The 17,880-nt window shown below is 40.9% G+C and overlaps 1 long non-coding RNA gene across 3 annotated transcripts; it reads left to right on the top strand.

Moving 5' to 3' along the window:
* Positions 1–8,703: 8,703 nt before the first annotated feature.
* LOC137770776 (uncharacterized) lies at positions 8,704–11,884 on the top strand. Of its 3 annotated transcripts, none has more exons than XR_011075227.1 (3): positions 8,704–8,943; positions 10,998–11,121; positions 11,640–11,884. It is a non-coding gene; the product is annotated as an uncharacterized lncRNA (long non-coding RNA). The 3 variants fall into 3 exon arrangements; XR_011075226.1 differs by having other exon boundaries at positions 10,998–11,436; XR_011075228.1 differs by having other exon boundaries at positions 8,709–8,943; positions 10,998–11,069.
* Positions 11,885–17,880: the final 5,996 nt, after the last annotated feature.

Raw genomic sequence — 17,880 nt, 5'->3', positions numbered from 1 at the left:
GTAGGAAAGTCAAAGGCGTCAAATAAATTCAAAGTTGTTGCACGATTTTAGTTATTCTGTTTACAATTATTAATTACCTACTATGGATACCTATAGTTGACTCAATACCTAACTGGGTCCTGGAAATGTTATAATAAAAAAGTCGGGTGAATCTTTGTCTTGGAATTTTCAATCTAGTGGCCCAACCCAACCCAGGAATCTCTTCTGCAGTATTTCTGGTATGGAGACAACCTACAACTGTTTGGATATCTCTAAAGATGAAGGTCTAGCACTTACCATAATTTTCAACACATAATTGACCCTTAATAACCTGTTTCTCATTTAGATTCAACTCTCATTTATTGAAATCTAGTAAGTTCCACTGATAATCACTTTCTTGTACGTGGCATCCCACTGATTTGAACCCTCAAACAGTGCTGTGAAGTGGGAATTGATTGACCTTTTTGGTTTGTCTGTTTCCAGATGGGGAAATTAAGATTCTGAACAAAAAGTAACAGTACAAATTACTCAGGTAAAGAATCAAAGTTCTACAATGAAACAATTCTAATGTGTTAGCTGTGAAGATCAAATGAATATAATGGAGCTTACACTGTTTGTAAAAGAGGCTAATGCTGTTTTATAAGTCGTAAATAATAGAACTGAATTGTTTTGTAAACACAAGGGTAAGGACTTATCTAGATAAGCCTCCCATTAAGATTTTATTTGAAGCATGACTTGACCCTCTTCAATTAGGTAGCTCTTTCTTCATCAGACAGACTAACACTGCTCTCTACCCATATTAACCAACACGCAGTGAAATCCCTTCATAATCCTCACATGATCTAAAATTACCATGTTTATTTACCCATTTATTTGATTTGTGTGTGCTCTTCCACTTCCTGCAAACACACAAAACAAGAAAGCTCCACGAGTGCAAGGATTTTGATTTTTCCATTCTCCAGTGAATTTCCTGTCCTAGACCAGAGTCTAAACCCCTGTAGGTGTTCAATAAAGGTTTGAAAAATGAATAAGTAACTTTCTTGAATTCTTCAAGGAGGGATTATATATATGTGTGTTATATTTGTGTACTGAGATTTTTCTCACTATAGATTCAGTTCCTACATGGCAAGGACTATGTCCCAGTCATCTCTGAATCTTCAGTACTCAGCATAGGGCCCAGCCTAGAATAGCCTCCGTCAGTTTATATTTGCTAATGAAGGAGCCATCCCTGAGAGTGTCCATCTTTCTAGCACATCTGAGAATACAGGCAGAGAGAATCAAACTGTCAATGAATACACAGGCAGAACTATGGTGAGGAAGATGGACCAGTATACACAGAAACAGAAAAGATAATAAAGGGGCATTGAGGTGACTGTAGTCACCTAATATAGTTCAGGTATTTTTACCCAGGCTTATTCCAGGGCTTTGGAAATTATGCTTGGACTCCAATCATTCTCACTAAATTATCTTAGTCCTAGAATTCAACAGACCTAAGCAGCCTCCTCCTTTTTGAACTCATCTGATCTCCATATTATTGAACAGTGTTTTCTCTGGTTCTCACTCATTCATTGTGATTTTTTTCCTTAGTGTCTACCAAGTTAAAGACATTTCTGATACAATTGTTGCTCAGCTATTGGAAGGGGCCCTCTGTCCCTCAGAATACCAGAGGACTTGGGATGAATTCCCTAACAGTGCCACAGCCTATGAAAGCCCACAGCTCTTGTCATAGTCTCTGCCATAGTCTCTACCCATTCTTCTGTCTGGAACACCTGCATCCCCATGTGTGGTATCCTGCTGCCCGCCTGGCTCTAAGAACAGATCTTAGCCATTTTGTGAGTCCTTGGGGAGACTCTTCTCATATAAATGCATTAGTAAAGATTGGAAAATGTTTTGAAGATTTTGTAGAGACCTGTGGGACATCATCAAGTATACCAACATATACATAATGGGAGTCCTAGAAGGAGAGGCGAGAGAGGAACAGAAAGAATATTTGAAGGAATAAGAGCTGAAAATTTCCCAAATCTACACATTCAAGAAGTTCAACAAATTTCAAGAAGGGTAAACACAAAGAGATCCACACTGGGACACTTAAACAATAAAACTATCAAAAGACAAAGAGACAATTTTGAAATCAGCAAGAGAGAATTGAATCATCAGGTACAAGGGATCCTCAATAAGATTAACAGGCAAATATCTCAGCAGAAACAACAGAGGCTGTAAGGCAGTGGGATGGCATATTTAAGGTGTTGAAAGAAAAAAATAAAACAAACTGTTAACCAAGAATTCCAGATCCAGTAAAACTATCCATCAAAATTAGAGAAATTAAGACATTTCCAGATAAACAAAAGCTGAGCACGTTTTTCAATAGGAGACGCTCTCTACAAGAAATGCTAAAGGAAGTTCTTCAGGTGAAAATGAAGGGACACTTGACAGTGACCCAACCAAAGAAATAAAGAACCCTGGAAAATGTAACTGCATGTGTAAATATGTAACATAACCAAGTCCAACTTTGGGGGCTTCTTTAGGGTTTCTGTCAACTTCTTTTTTTTTTCCCTGAAAATGGGTTACACTTTCCTATTGTTTGGTATGCTTTGTAATTTTTTATTGTTGAAAACTAGATGTTTTGAGTATTTCAGTGTGGTAGCTCTGGAAATCAGCTTCTCTCTCCCTCCCTAGGGTTTGCAGTTGTTGCTGGCTGAGGGCTGCAGTCATCTATCTGCTTAGTGACTGTTCTAAACTATTTTACTTGTCAGTAAAATACTTTAGTAGTCTCTAAATTCGCAGTTTCATTATCTCAGTAGTCAGTCAGTGATCTGACAGAGATTTCCTTAGATGCCTGGAAACAAAAGACAAAAAATAAAAATATTCTTTTGGTCTTTCTTTGCAGATGAGCCCTGAGCTGGAGTACTCCCAGAATGCTTTGCCAGTGTTGCCTACAACTCTGCCTTAGCCTTCACCTCTTGCTTGTAAAGAAACCAAAGATCAGAGGGAGATGCAAGCCTAGGGTTCTCTTAGGACTTTTCAGACCATGTGTCTAGCCTTAGGTATGCACATTGTACTTGGGATTCCCTTTTAGACATGGCAGCCTTTCAAATCATTATTCCCACAAGAATCTTCCTTCTCAGTTTCCTCCTCCCCAGGCTTTATGGTCTGTCTGCTACTTGCTCCATATGTCATCCCTTGCCCTAGGCAGCTATGGGTAATTAATCTTTAATGCTTTCAACAGATGCCACCCAGCCTGAGTGGGGTGAAACAAAAGCAGGTCTTAGTGATAGTCCCTCAGGGAACTGCCAGATAGATCAAAATACACAATTTTTTGAGAACAAAGTCTGTATTGTTCCCTATCCCCTGGCATCAGCAGCTGCACCAGAAATGTGGACCACTCTCCCATGGCTGCCAACAAACTGAGGAATGGGGGATGGTAGACAGGTAAGAAACAACACTTTCTTACCAACATTTAGCAGGTTTTTTCTTCATTAAGTACTCCCTTGGTTGCCATAAGATTTGTATTAGATTTTGGAGTTCCTTATAGATTGATTATGTCAGTTTTGGCCCCTTATGGTTATTTCAGTAAAAGGACCAGTTCTTGGAACTCCCTAACCTGCCATTTCTCATCGTACTCTCAAAAACATATACCTTTTGATTCACAGATTTCTCTTCTAGGAATTTATCCCACTGATAGACTTGTGCATATGGCAAAAAGATATTTGCCCACGACTATTAGTTTTGGCATTGTTTGTAACAGTAAAATACTAAAAAACAAACAAAAAAACAAAAAAACAAAACAAGAAAAAAGAACCCAAATCCATTGGTTAAATAAATCTGCCTATCTGTGAGATGGAGTGCTCTGTACGTATGAAAAACAATCAAGTAGATTTCTTTATGCTTATAGAGAAAGATTTCCAAGACATGTTAACTGATAAAAGCAACTGGTAGAACAGTGTATTTTGTGTGTGAATTAGGAGCATACACAGGAAGTGTGTGGCATGTTTCCTTTTATGTGAAGGAAACCTAAGAAACTACGAACAACGTTTATCTGTGAAGGGCAGGGTGGGGATGGGAACCGTGCAGTTGGGATAGAGATGATAGGGACACTTTCCATGGATACTTTCTTAAATTTATAAATTGTGTGAACCATATAAATGTGCCAGTTATTCAAAAGGTAAGTTAAAAATTCAATAAGTATCAGTACCCTTAGAATAAAACGCTAGCATCCATCATCTTCAAGGCCATGCTTGATCCCACCTCTGCCTCTGCTGCATCATCGTTCCCCCTCTGTCTCCTGATACAACATGATCCAACCACAACCAACCCAATGGTATTTTTCCCCCCAGATCTAAAAACTTTCCAAATTCTTTCTCCTTCAGGGCTTTTGTACAAAATGTTTCCTCTTCCAGACATGTTCACTGCTCTGAGATCCACGTGCATAGCACTTCTGCCACGGGAGATTTCCTTCATCCCCATCATTCTCTCTCAGTACCTTGGTTTTATTTTTCCTTCATAGTAATTACTATACTAGAGTAGTATGCACTTGTTTACTTTTATTTACCTGTCTCTCCTACGAAACTCTAGGAGCTCTGTCTGTCTTGCTCACTGTCGGATCCTCAGCAGTACCTGGACCAGTGTTTGGTCCACTGATACATGTTGAGTTGCATGAATGAATGTGTTAGTGAAGGGGGGGGGGGGGCACATTAAATGCTCACGTACAGTGCATATCTTTTTAAGACCATTTTTCTTTTGTTTCTTGGGGTAGATTCCTAGTTTATTTCATCTGTAAAAAAGGGATGCTGAATTCGAGGGTCTCTAAGGTTCCCAGAGAGACTTTTCACAACACTCCTGCCCCTTCACTTCTACAACTAGCACACGTGAACTTGACCTTGCTCTTTTCCCTAGTAAGACAGTGAGCTCCTATTGCCAGCAAAATGGACTCTTCTGCTGGTATCAGAGATAGGAGGGGAGCCAGTTGTCTTGAGTGAGGGTCTTTCTCTTCTGCCACTGCTCTTCTGCCACAGAACCTACCATGTAGTGCTGCCTCTTGGCACCTCCCCTACTTTACCTGAAATAAGTCTCAACCAATAGGGACCCATAGGTACATTTTTCTCCACTTTCCCTCTCATGCCCAGGGTCCAGACAATAACGACTTTCAAAACCCAAATTAAAAATCTGGGCCATACATAACACCTCAACGGTCATTTGGCTCTGAACAGGGGCACAAGCATGGTCCAACAAACTGCTCCAATCTAATGACTCTTAGAAAAGGCAAAAAACCAAAGCAACAACAACAACAATAAAAAAGCTTAAAGTTAATACTCCGTTTCCAAAATCCAGAGAGAGTTAGACCACATGATTGTGGAGGGACAAGATTTAATTTCTTAGCAACGAAAAATAGCAGGGAGAGACCTGCCAACCATCCCCTCATGCAATCTCTCAAAAGGCAAGCATCCAGGGTCCCACGAGCCAAGGGACAATTTGGGTACATGGACATGCTGGCTGACATGGAGGGGAGGGTACGATAAAACAATGTGGGACACATTGTCTGCCTTTATAGACCAGGAGGACCCATCCCACTTCCCCTGCCTCTGGAGCTCCTTTCAGAGAAGGCACTGAGGCGTGCCATTCACTGGATGGTTACTAATTTCAGGCTCTAGCGACAACCACATCTACTGCTAACGGTGCTCAGATGCCTTTTTGACAAGGTCAGACATAACCAGTCAGCAAGGGGGTGGAAACCATCACAGAATAGAATGAACCAGGCCTCTGGACTTTGTCCAAGAGGTGGGTCTGCTTGAGACAAGCAGATACCTACTTCCAAACTGGCTGGCGACTTCTTTGTCTGAGAGTATTCATCTGGAAAGCAGCCCAAGTCTCTGTTTCCCTGCTGCTCTCTACAAAGAGCTACTAAGTCAAGGGCCTTGAAAAAGCAGAGGGCCTTGAGAAAAGCCAACATCAATACTGGATTTTATTAAATGGCAAGAGCATAGATTTTCAGATCTGACAGATAAAAGTTCCAGAGCAGTTTTATTTCAAGCAAATAGATTGATTTCTTTGAGGCTCTTTCTATATTGGTAGAGGAATTATCTTTCTCATATATTATCATGAAAGTTAAATTAGATCATGCTTACAAACACTGGACTCATTGTTTTACACAGTAATTGGCTATTTTTTTTTAAGAATACACATATTCTCATTAACCCTTGTATTTATTTATAGTGAATATTATGAAATATCTCCAATATAGATAAGCTGACACGTTTGCCCCCCTCCCCCAATAGTGAAAGGGGTATCCACAGAATGTCTTGAGGATTCTAAAACTGAAATTGCTGGCCCAGGCTCAAATTTATATCCTTGAAGTGTGATGCCTCTTTCACATTTTCCACTTCAAAGTAGCACTTTAAATATATTTGGGTCACACAAGCATCCATCACTGTTCTGCCACTTTGAACTTTAGCATGTTGAACCTTGTGGCAGTTAGTACCATCATATCATGTCATCATTGTGAATGATACAGAATTCTCAGTGCACAGATGTGTAAAGGACTGGCCTTTAGCTTATGTTGGAAACTAACCTAGAGATAATTAAACTGTAATCATATTTTACCCAAACACCCTAATCTCAAAAGACAGATGGATCAATAAAATTAGCAAATGAAAAGAAGATAAATCGCATTCTAGGCAGAGGAAGCAGAACATGCAAAGGCCCACAGGATGAAAACTGTTGACCTCAGGCAGCCTGGTTCTGATAGACTACACATCCCATCCTTGTCAAGCCATCATCATTGCTAAGCCATCTGTATCCATTCTCGACAATCTTACCCACCAATTGGCATTGCGAATCTGGATGCAGAGAACAATGAGAAAATGGTTTAAGACCAGTCTCAGCTGGGGAAGTGGATGTGCTAAGGACTGGTGGTCCACACTCCGCGAAAGGTAGAGAAAAGTCTTCCCTGTAGAGTCAGGGGTGTGGATAAAGCACCAGAGAGTGTAGTTCTCAGGATCTGGCATCAGAGTTAAAACAGATGTGAAATGTCATCATAGTCTCTTTACTGAAGGAATTTTACCCAAGAGCTCACCTCCCCTGACTAGTTTCCAGTTGCTGCCTTAAGTGCGGGTGGGGAAAGAGCGTGGAGAGTGAAGGGCACTCTCTTCTAGTTTAGAGTGCACTGAAGGGCAGACTGATACTGGTGCTTCCCAGATCTCTGCTCCTGTGAACCAAACCTGGAGGGGTGATGGAGCAGATGGAAAATGCCACCACCAGAGACACATATGCAAATTTCAGTGAACATTCCAGATACCATCTAACCCCCTGCAGCCACATACTCTATTACCTGCTCAGCCTCTCCATCTCAGTGGAACGTTTTCCAATCTACATACAGTGATTGCTGCTGGTCTCCAAGGGGTAAGTCTCAGATATGCTTTTAATCTGGAATCAATGAAGAAATAAAGACAAACCCTTACTGGGTACCTAATATGTGACTTGAGTTAGGTGATTCATTAGTAGGAGAACCACAGAACATTGGTGTTGGGCTACACAGGATTTAAATGACAAACTTAGGGCTTCCCTGGTGGTGCAGTGGTTGAGAATCTGCCTGCCAATGCAGGGGACACGGGTTCGAGCCCTGGTCTGGGAAGATCCCACATGCCGCGGAGCAACTAGGCCCGTGAGCCACAACTACTGAGCCTGCGCGTCTGGAGCCTGTGCTCCGCAACAAGAGAGGCCGCGATAGTGAGAGGCCCGCACACCGCGATGAAGAGTGGCCCCCGCTTGCCGCAACTAGAGAAAGCCCTCGCACAGAAACGAAGACCCAACACAGCCAAAAAATTAAAAAATAAAATAAAATTTAAAAATGACAAGATTAGGTGTCTTCATCTTTAAATGAGCCAAAGGATTATTTTCACTGATGAAGAAAGAGAAGGTAGAGAAATGAAGCTGGAGGGAGGATAGTAAAACAGCACAAGAGAAAAGCACAGAGATTATATGTTAAAGAGCTGATAGGTACAAATGTAGAGTCACACACACGGGCTTTGACTCTGAGCTCTGGATTCTCTCACTGATGTGGTTTCCAAGTCCAGGAAAGTCCTGTATTATCCTTCAACCTCAGGGTTCATTAGTCAGATGAATTGTATGATGACTCAATTTTAGAAATTTTAAGTAGGACAGGGACTAGCGCATAACAAATGGTTCTGCTCTTAATATCCCTTTAATTTTTTCCATCTGTTACTCCCAAATATCCTGTGAAGTTAATATTTTCTCCATCTTTCAGATAAGCACAGTAAATCTTGGAGAAGATAAGTTATTCGGTAAAGTTCACACAGCATCTTCGGTATGGGATTTGAACATTGTTTTCTCTTACTTCAAAGCCCTATTCCCTTCATTAGTAAAATGTCACTTTGGGGCTTATATAACTGGATTGGAAAGCAGTGGATCTTTTTTGCTCAGACTGAATTTTCATTTTATGTGAAATTACTTGGCTCCATGCAAAGAAGGTGGCATCTGAGTTGATTTTCCTATTTCCAGAACTTAAAACAGACAGGCACAGTGCCATGGTCCAGAGGAGGCTTGGGACAGATAGACACATGACCCAGAGGTTTGCCTCAGAAGGGGTCATTCTCCCCCTGGAAGGGCTACTTAGCCAATAGCCCTCTGATTTGCTGTCTCCCAGGTCTCCTGACCCACATGTACAGGAGAGAAAATTCCTGCCAGATGCCATTCCAGGGTCTGAGCTCCCCAGACAGGGTGAGATCATCCTTTCAGGCCTTGCATGCTTTAATAAGCTGGATGACATCCTGAATGAATATGTAAATGAACAAGTGAATGACTCCACAGGAATCCATGAACAGAGTCTCTGTCAAGAAGCCATTTAGGCTCCTGTAAGATGTACCAGTCTGCAACAGAAGAACAACATCACCCGCCTGGCAGGTTGGTGCCAGGGTGACTCAGCACCCGAGCATGGATTCTCCTTGACTGGTGAGTTCTTCCATTGATTTTGGCTTTGGTACCTCCTCGGGGAGACTATTACAGGGCTGAAGTCTCTCTACAGACTACCTTCTGGGGATGCATATTATTAACTGCTACAGAGAGACGAATGAAATAAAAATGGATCTGAAATTAGAGAATGTAATTTCAAGTCTACACTTCTTGGCCATGTAATGAATAAATGATATTAACTTCTGTAAAGTCTCAGTTACCTCATGCAATAAATGGATATAATCAAAAAGATTACCTATTTTGCATTGCTTTCTGAGCGTCATAAAGGTAGGGGATGCGAAGATTCTCTGTAAATGGATATGGGCTTTAAAATTGTCAGTTAAATTTTTTATTCACTTAAAACCTTGGACAATGAGTGACAGCTATACCTTAATTTATTTAGTCATTTGCTCAATCAAATTTTAGTCCATACATATCATTGAGAAACTTTTATGAGTCTGGGATTAAGCCTGGAAAGAACATCAAAATGTTTCCTAAAAATATGTCAATAATTTTACCACCCTGGATTGTGACGTCCATGGTGGGTGGGTGGAGGGGAGGGGAAATTCTTTGATGTACTGTGTTTCCACTCTTTGCCCTTATCCCAACCTTAACACTCAGCAACATGCCTTTCACATAAGTGGTGTTTAGGATAGATCAAATCAATCAAGTGTATTGAAGGTAGAATATCAAATACTTCTAGTCTGGCCCCCTCCAATTCATAACCCACAGAATACACACACACACACACTCACACACACACACACACACACACCAAGAGATTTATTATAAGGAATTGAGTCATGTGATTCTGGAGGCTAAAAAAATCTCAGGACTTCTGCAAGCTGGAGACTCAGGGAAGACAATGGTATAGAGTCAGTCGGAGTCTGAGGGCCTGAGAATCGGGAGAGCTGACAGTGTAAGTTCCAATCTGAAAGCCGGCCGGCATGCGTGAAACCCAAGAAGGGCTGAAGGGCTGGTGTTCTGGCAGTAAAATAATGATGTCCCAGCTCAAGGCAGTCAGCCAGGAGGAGTTCCCTCTTACTCAGACCTTTTGTTCCATGCAGGCCCTAACATTTTATCTTCTTCTAGTTAAAAGTAATTTATTAATCATTCCAACACATGCACTGAAGGTCTACTGTGTGTTCATCTCTGTGTTTGGAAGATATATTTATCATGTATACCTGACTAGGTCTCCAGTTAAGTGCTATCCATTGCTCTTCAGAGCCTTGCTGGGCACATGTTGACTGTTTTGAGATGAATCAAATGGAAACCCTGTCCTCCAGGCATGGTAGATGCCTAAAAGTAATTGAAGTACGAACTGTCACGATAGAGGTGGAATTGGAGTTAGCATGACAATTCAACTCATGGATATTAGGACAGAATTCTCAGGAGGAGTGATCCGAGGGGCTCTCCCAGGAAGTGCCAGGATGGCTAGGTGGTGAAGGGCATCCCTCACAGATGGCACAATTTGGACAAAGAGACATCATAGAGTATTTGGGGAACTCCAAGCAGAACATTATTATAGGAACATAAGGGAAAGGTAAGGAGTCAGATACAATGAGATGAGGAAACCAGTCTGGACTATGCTATTGCAGGCATGTATGGCAGATTTCTGAGAGCATTTTCTCAGAAACTTCCAACTGTCCCATTGTGAAAATATGGGTTCTTTTAGTGTGAGGGAACTAATTTAAGCGTGTTATCAGTTTTCCAAAACTGATCTTATAGTTGAGGAATGAAGAGATGTCAACATTCTTTCCACCTAGCCTCGTTGCAACATTTTGTGGCCACATTTAGAGATCAGAGAAGGAAAAATTCCCATTTTATAGCAATCCCCAATGGGAAGTTAGTTCCACCCTTACATCTTTAGCCTTGCACTTACTTGGGACACCTTCCTTAGATGGTAGGAAAGTGGGTACCATGACAAACTGTCCTTGAGAAATCGAAAAACTGTTTTAGATCACTGAAATATTAATAGTTGTTTAGAATGGCTTCCCTCCACAACATTGTAGCAATGCTGTTTTTGGTTTTGTTTTGTTTTTGTTTGGGCACAGGAGAAACATGGAAAAATCATCCAAGGAGACGTACCGGAAACCGTGCTAGACGAATGAAGAGAGCTTCAAGAGGTGGGAAAAGGCAGTGGTGGTCTTTGGATCAAAGAACCAGGGGGAAGATTGTGTAAGCCATCACAGGCTCATGGTTGGGTATTAAGCTCATCCTTAGATCAAACTCCTGGAAAATATATAAATTTTGAAAACAAGTTGCAAGAAACTCAATCTTCCTGCCAGCAACTTAGAAAAACAAATTATTAAACTTTAGGGCGGGGAGGAATCTGAAAAGTCAGCCAGTCCAATCAGTCTCCCTGGACAGATATGAAGAATGAAACTGAAAAGTGGTTTGCTCAAGGTCAAACAGCTTACCTCCCGCATTCCTAACCTGGGCTCTAGGAAGGATAGAACTCAAGTGGAACTCTCTTGATGTTTGTGCAATACGGTAATTAAATGATCTATTTCCTCAAAACAGAAATTGTCTTTAAGTGACTTTTGAGAATGAAGTAGCAGGGAAGAAAACAGAGGAGAGGGAGGAGGAGGAGGAGGAAGCTGGGTCAAATTCGAAATTTCCACCTGGGTCAATTTAAAGTTACTCAAGGGATGTCCCTGGTGGTCCAGTGGTAAAGAATCTGCCTTCCAATGCAGGGGACAAGGGTTCCATCCCTGGTCAGGGAACTAAAGATCTCACATGCCGTGGGGCCCATGAACCACAACTACAGAGCCCACATGCCCTGGAGCCTGCACGCCACAACTAGAGAAGAGATAACCCACACGCCACAACTAGAGAGAAGCCCGCGCGCCGCAAGGAAGAGCCTGCGTGCCGCAACTAAAGGTCCCACATGCCTCAACGAAGACCCTGGGTGCCACAACTAAGACCTGATGCAGCCAAATAAATAAATAAATAAATAAATAAATAAATAAATAAATAAATAAAATATTTAAAAAAATAAAGTTACTCAAAGGAATTTTTCAAAATAACAGTAACTAAGACCCACCCCCATTAGAAAGTTAGAGGCATTCCATGATTTGTTCGTCCCATAACAAACTCCAACGAATCCTTCATCTAGCAAAGCGGGTGGTCTTGGACATCTCATGCAACCTGTGGTGAGGAATTCTGCTTGGGATAACTGGAATGTTTATAGGAACTTTAACCAACAATGAGGTCTTGGAATGTAGGCTAAACATGCAGAACAAAGACCTCACACTGGCATAGAAAACCAGTGATCTGGAGTCAGAAATCTAGTGTTCTCCTCTGTGCTCTGACAATTGCTCTAAAATATTAGTTAACTACATCAGACCCACACCCCTCTCTAAAGGCGAGGAAACCTGTCTGTAAAATGATGGTGTTCTCCTTGGAGAACGTTTTAAATATCCTACTGTTTTACACCATCATGCATTTATCCAAAGGATCTCTGCCTGGAACATCACTCTTCACTCTTTCTGTAAATTCATCTTTCTGATTCTTCAGGCATTGCCTCCTTTGAGAAGACATCCCTATCATACAGCCTCACCCCCATCCCTGCTCCAGCCTGAATCAAGAGCTCCTCTTTAGGCCTCCACCCCACCTTATACTTCTTATTACCTTTATCACAACATTTTATAAAATATGCCAGACATTCAAAAAGCCATTAAGAAAATAAGAGTCATCCAATTAACTACCTCCCAATTAAATCATGCTTTAAGTCCATTTTTGTCACAGGATTTTAAAAAATATTTTCTTGAAATGACCTTTACACCCAGCACTCTACTCATTATCTTTAAGGAAGTTTAGAACTGAAATGGAATTTTTCAGAATTCATGAAATATGGCAATTAAGGGATATTTCATCCAAACTATAAATTGTCTTCAGTGACTAAAACATTAAAATGAAGTAGTGGAGGAAAGAAGCAGAGCAGGGGAGCAAGGAGAGATACCAGGGGTAATATTTAATTCATTCTGAAATTATCAGCTTCAAACCCCATGCCTGGTACATAGTAGACACAAAATATGCATTTCTGAAAGTGATCTGAACTACTACAGTCAGAGGCAAGTTACCTAAAATAATGAGGTTGTAATAAAGATCCATTTTCTCAGAAGCCCAAGATAAAGATCAATCGTTCAAGTGTTCCTTTTCAATAACTTAAATGGACTCCTTTGCAACATCTCCATGCAAAGCCATGACATCACCGGTGGGGCTTGTGTCACTTATGTGAGCAATGTTTCAATTGTGCTGTTCCCAAACTGTAGCCAAAACAAGCTGTCTTATTCCCCGAGGCAGTGGCCAAGGCTTGGAAACCCTGAGTGTGTACACACACATAAATCTCAAGGGGAAGAATCATGTTTAAACCTTTAAAGAACTTAAACGCATTTAGACCTTCAAAGTTGTTTGGTTTTATGGTAACCTGGATAGGGTTATCCAGAGAAATGTGAACATTTAGGGAAGGAGATGTGCATGTATTTGCTTCATTAAAGGTGATGGCATTCTTTGAAGTATCCAGAGAGTTACAAAAGAAGACTCAGACTCACAAGACTCCTTCCCTAGATAGGAGTTCTCAGCAGTGAGAAGCATGTTTTACATCTGCATAGAGTCTCACGATCCTATTCAGAGAAACTGTAATCCATTACAATTGTGTAGAGACCCTTGCAGGGGAAAGGACCCTGAGTTGGGTCTGGAACTATCTCCCTCTATAGAGAGAGAGAGAGAGAGAAAGAGAGAGATTGGGAACCTGGAAAAAGGACGGGTTTATCGGAGGTGTTCAAACAAGTGTATGTTTTCCTTCCTTCCTTATATTTGACCATAACGTGTGTTCCCATGCCTATATTCCTATATGACACCTACCTACCTACCTACCTACTTACCTATCTACAGGCTGAACTAGTTTACCTACCTGGTAAACATCAGACAGAACTGTTCATCTAAAGTTAGCCTGCAAACAGACAAACATCATACTATGGCCCCTGAATATCTCTGTGGCCTGATCACTTGTGACAACTCCTTAGTTTGCTTATTACAAGCTATTTGTGATTCCCTAAATACCTCATGCATTGTCAGGGCTCACACTTTTATCTTTGTTGTACCCTCTGCCGTAGTGCTTTTTCCTAACTTCTCTGCCTAAAGGATTGCCAGATAAAATAGGATACCCGGCACAATATAAACTTCAGATAAAAAAAAATTTGTTTTTTTAATATTGCATAAGATACACTCTATTTCTATTTGTTAATTCTGGCAACAGTATCAGCCTGGTTAATGCCCACTCACCTTTTCAAATGTTTCCTTGTCTATGCTGCTTCGCTAATCCTTTCTCCCCTTTCCCATGGAGTTTAGTAATTTGTTTTCGTATCTGCCTTGGTGGTCCTTTGTCCACGTTGCCATTATAGTATTGTACTTACGTGTTGTATTACAACATAACATCTGTATCTACATGTATCCTTACCTTCTTTTTCTCTTTCCCACTTATCACAAGACAATGCGTCCCTCTACCTTTCAAAGACCCAATCTCTCCACCTTTGTTCTCCATCCCATCTTTTGTAATACCTCTGTCAACAAGCCCCATATCTGTATTCCCAGCCTAGACTCTTCATTTGAGTTCCAGACCTGTATGTAAGATAGCCTACTTGAAACTTCTGCTTGGCTGTATCATAAGGATTTCAGGCTTAGTAGACGCAAAAGGGATCTCTTTCCCCACCACAGCAATTCTGCTTCCATTGACAGAGTGACTTAGGCCAGTATCCCCATTTTCCACCTACCCCTACTCATTCTCCAGGTCTTAGCCCTATTATCCCTTCCTCAAGGAAAACCTCCTTTTTTTTGCCACACCAGATTGGGACCCATTCTCTTGTTATACACTCACCAGGTATCCTACACTTCTCCTTAATACCAGTTAGCACAACTCAAACAGTATATTTACTTGGGTGGTTATGCCTTTCACTTTTTAAGCCCTTTGAAGTGAGGATTATGTCTATTGTAGGCATTGCATCCTCATTGCCAAGATAGTGTTTGACTCAGAGCATGCTCTGTGAATATAAATTAGATTTCTGAATAAATGAGTGAGTGACAGTTTACTTGCATTCCTCCTTCTTTCCTTATGATGAGTCCTTCACAGATCTGATATTTTTGCTTTGGACATCATAAGGGTTAAAAATGCAGGCTTTGGAGTTCAACAGACATGGATTCAAGTCTAGTGCTACAACTAATATGATTGTAGTCAAACTACTTCCCCTCATTAAACCTCATTTTCTGCATTAGTATATGGGGGATAATAGTACATATCTCATAAGGTTTTTCTGAAGATGAAATAAAAGGCATTTTAAACTCTTGAGAATACTGGTGCATAGTTCATTAAATGTGAGCTATCTTTCTGATTTTATTATTTATTTTGTTAGAAATCCCTTGAGTCTCACCCAATTCCACTCCATTCTAGGTAAAAATGCAACTATATAACTATAATGTCAAATTATTTTAAAATTAAGAAAATGCATGAGTGGAAACAAAATTAAACAACAGAAGATATTCATCAAGATCTCTTTAGCAAGAGGTGAAGAGAGAAGACCCTTTCTAAAACTGAAGAACTCTCATTCTTTAAAAACTAATAATGTGTTCAGAATGGGGAGTTCAAGGGAAATAAATGATGTAACTTCTCCATAGTAACAACTCACATTTTCCCCATAACGTAAGAAGACTTGCTGAAGTAAGATATTGGCCATTTAAGGGCTTATTTTTCTGTAAAAGACATGCAAAGAGTCAAGCTCAGTGTTAATTATTTTGGGGGGCATTTTGCACTGTTTGAAATGCCATGCGTTGTTGAAATTCTCAAAAGCCTTACCAGAGCTATCAGTCCATGTGAGGCCTCAGACCCAACCGTAAACACATGAGAGGTTTTATTGCATTTAATAATTCTAAGTTGGCCCAAACCAGCTTTTATTCAAGATGGCTTTATGCTTCCATACATGGACTGCACCAGTCTGCGAAAATAAAGTGAGGAGGAAATAAGAAACCCTCAGTCTTATGTCTCCTTTTAAAGAAGAAGAGTTAGACGTGGGTCTAGAAATGGGTCAAAGTAGAGAACAAGACTTACCATTTGTATTGAGCAAGCACATCATGCACCAAGCTGGTTGGGAACTTTCATGAGTTCCTTGCTTAATCCTCATGATGATCCTAAACAACAAATATTGCTATTCTCATTTTAGAGATGGAGAAGCTACGTTTTGGAAAGATTAACCTCAAGACTGGCTAAATCATTGCAGGACCCAGTGAAAAGTGAAAATGCAAGGCTCCTTGTTCAAAAAATTACTGAGAATTGCAAGATGGCAATAGGAGACTATTCAACCAAGCCCAGGGCCTTTCTAAGTGCAGGGCTTTTTGCGACCACACGGGTCACGTGCCCATGAAGCTGGCCCTGGTTTAAGCAACCCATCTGGTGTCACAAAGCCAATAAAAGGTAGAGTCAAGGGTTAGTATTCAGCCATCTAAAATTTAAGCCATGGTTTTTGCTCCTCTGAAACTCCCAAGTCTGTTAGCCTTCCTCCACCCCTGCCGCCCCATTGACTCTGTTTACCTGTTTACACTGCCCTTGCTCTATTTGACAGAAGAACTTCTGAATTTTCAAAATTTGATTTTTTTTTTTTTTTCATGTAAAAGCTTTGGAGGTACATTGATGGCTGAATTGGGCAATAGCCCAACTTCCTGTATTCACCCTGCTCTCTGATTTCCCAAGGCATGTAGTCACATCAGCCAGCTCCTCCAGTGTCCTGGGCATGAATCGGAGATTGTCTTTGAGAATTAATCCCCACAGAAGACTTGCTCCTGGAAGTAGCCTCTTAGATAGTGATAGCTGATAAAAGACTTCTTGGGACTTGTGGTTGCCCAACCACAAGTGGAGGGACAGGACCGGGAGTTTGGGATTAGCAGATGCTAATGTTTATAGGATGGATAAACAACAAGGTCCTACTGAACAGCACAAGGAACTATATTCAAGATCCTGTGATAAGCCGTAATGGAAAAAAATATGAAAGAGAATATACATATGTATAACTGAGTCACTTTGCTGTACAGCAGAAATTAACACAACATTGGAAATCAACTATATACCTCAATAAAATTTTTTTAAAAAAGGACTTCTTAGGGGCTTTCCTGGTGGCACAGTGATTAAGAATCCGCCTGCCAATGCAGGGGGCACAGGTTCGAGCCCTCCGGGAAGATCTCGCACGCTGCGGAGCAACTAAGCTCACGCACCACAACTACGGAGCCTGCGCTCTAGAGCCCGCGAACCACAACTACTGAAGCCCGTGCGCCTAGAGTCCGTGCTCGGCAACAAGAGAAGCCACCGCAATGAGAAGCCCACGCACCACATGGAAGAGTAGCCCCCGCTCACTGCAACTAGAGAAAGCCCGTGTGCAGCAATGAAGACCCAACGCAGCCAAAAATAAATGTAAATAAAATAAATAAATTAATTTTTTTTAAAAAAGGACTTGTTAGATGTTAGTCCCAACTGAAAACCACACATCTTTGAAACAGAAGTAATCCTAGTGATTACTTAATCCCATTTTTGTTTTGTGGTAGTTGTTTTGTATTATTTTAATTCCTTTTTGTCATAGGTATACTGAGACCCAGATGAATCAATAAGTAGCCCAAGGTAATACAGTAAATTAATGGCAAACCTGTGACTCGAATTCAAGTATTTTAAGCAAGAGACGTGATTATTTCTAAAAAGTGAACAGTTGATATCTAAATTATCTTTTCCTTGGCTTGTAAAGCAGATTATTCAAGAGTCAGATATGTTTTTGGATTAACAGACAACCACTTAAAAGAGAGAAATTCCACTGTGCCTTATAGCCAAGACTGAGAGAAGACCAGGTCTCCCATTCTATGCCTCTCTCTCTGTGATACAGAGATATACTGGCTGGATCA

The sequence above is a fragment of the Eschrichtius robustus genome, chromosome 10 (assembly GCF_028021215.1).
Source record: "Eschrichtius robustus isolate mEscRob2 chromosome 10, mEscRob2.pri, whole genome shotgun sequence".
Lineage (NCBI taxonomy): Eukaryota > Metazoa > Chordata > Mammalia > Artiodactyla > Eschrichtiidae > Eschrichtius > Eschrichtius robustus.
This window is presented reverse-complemented; position numbering and strand designations above follow the sequence as displayed.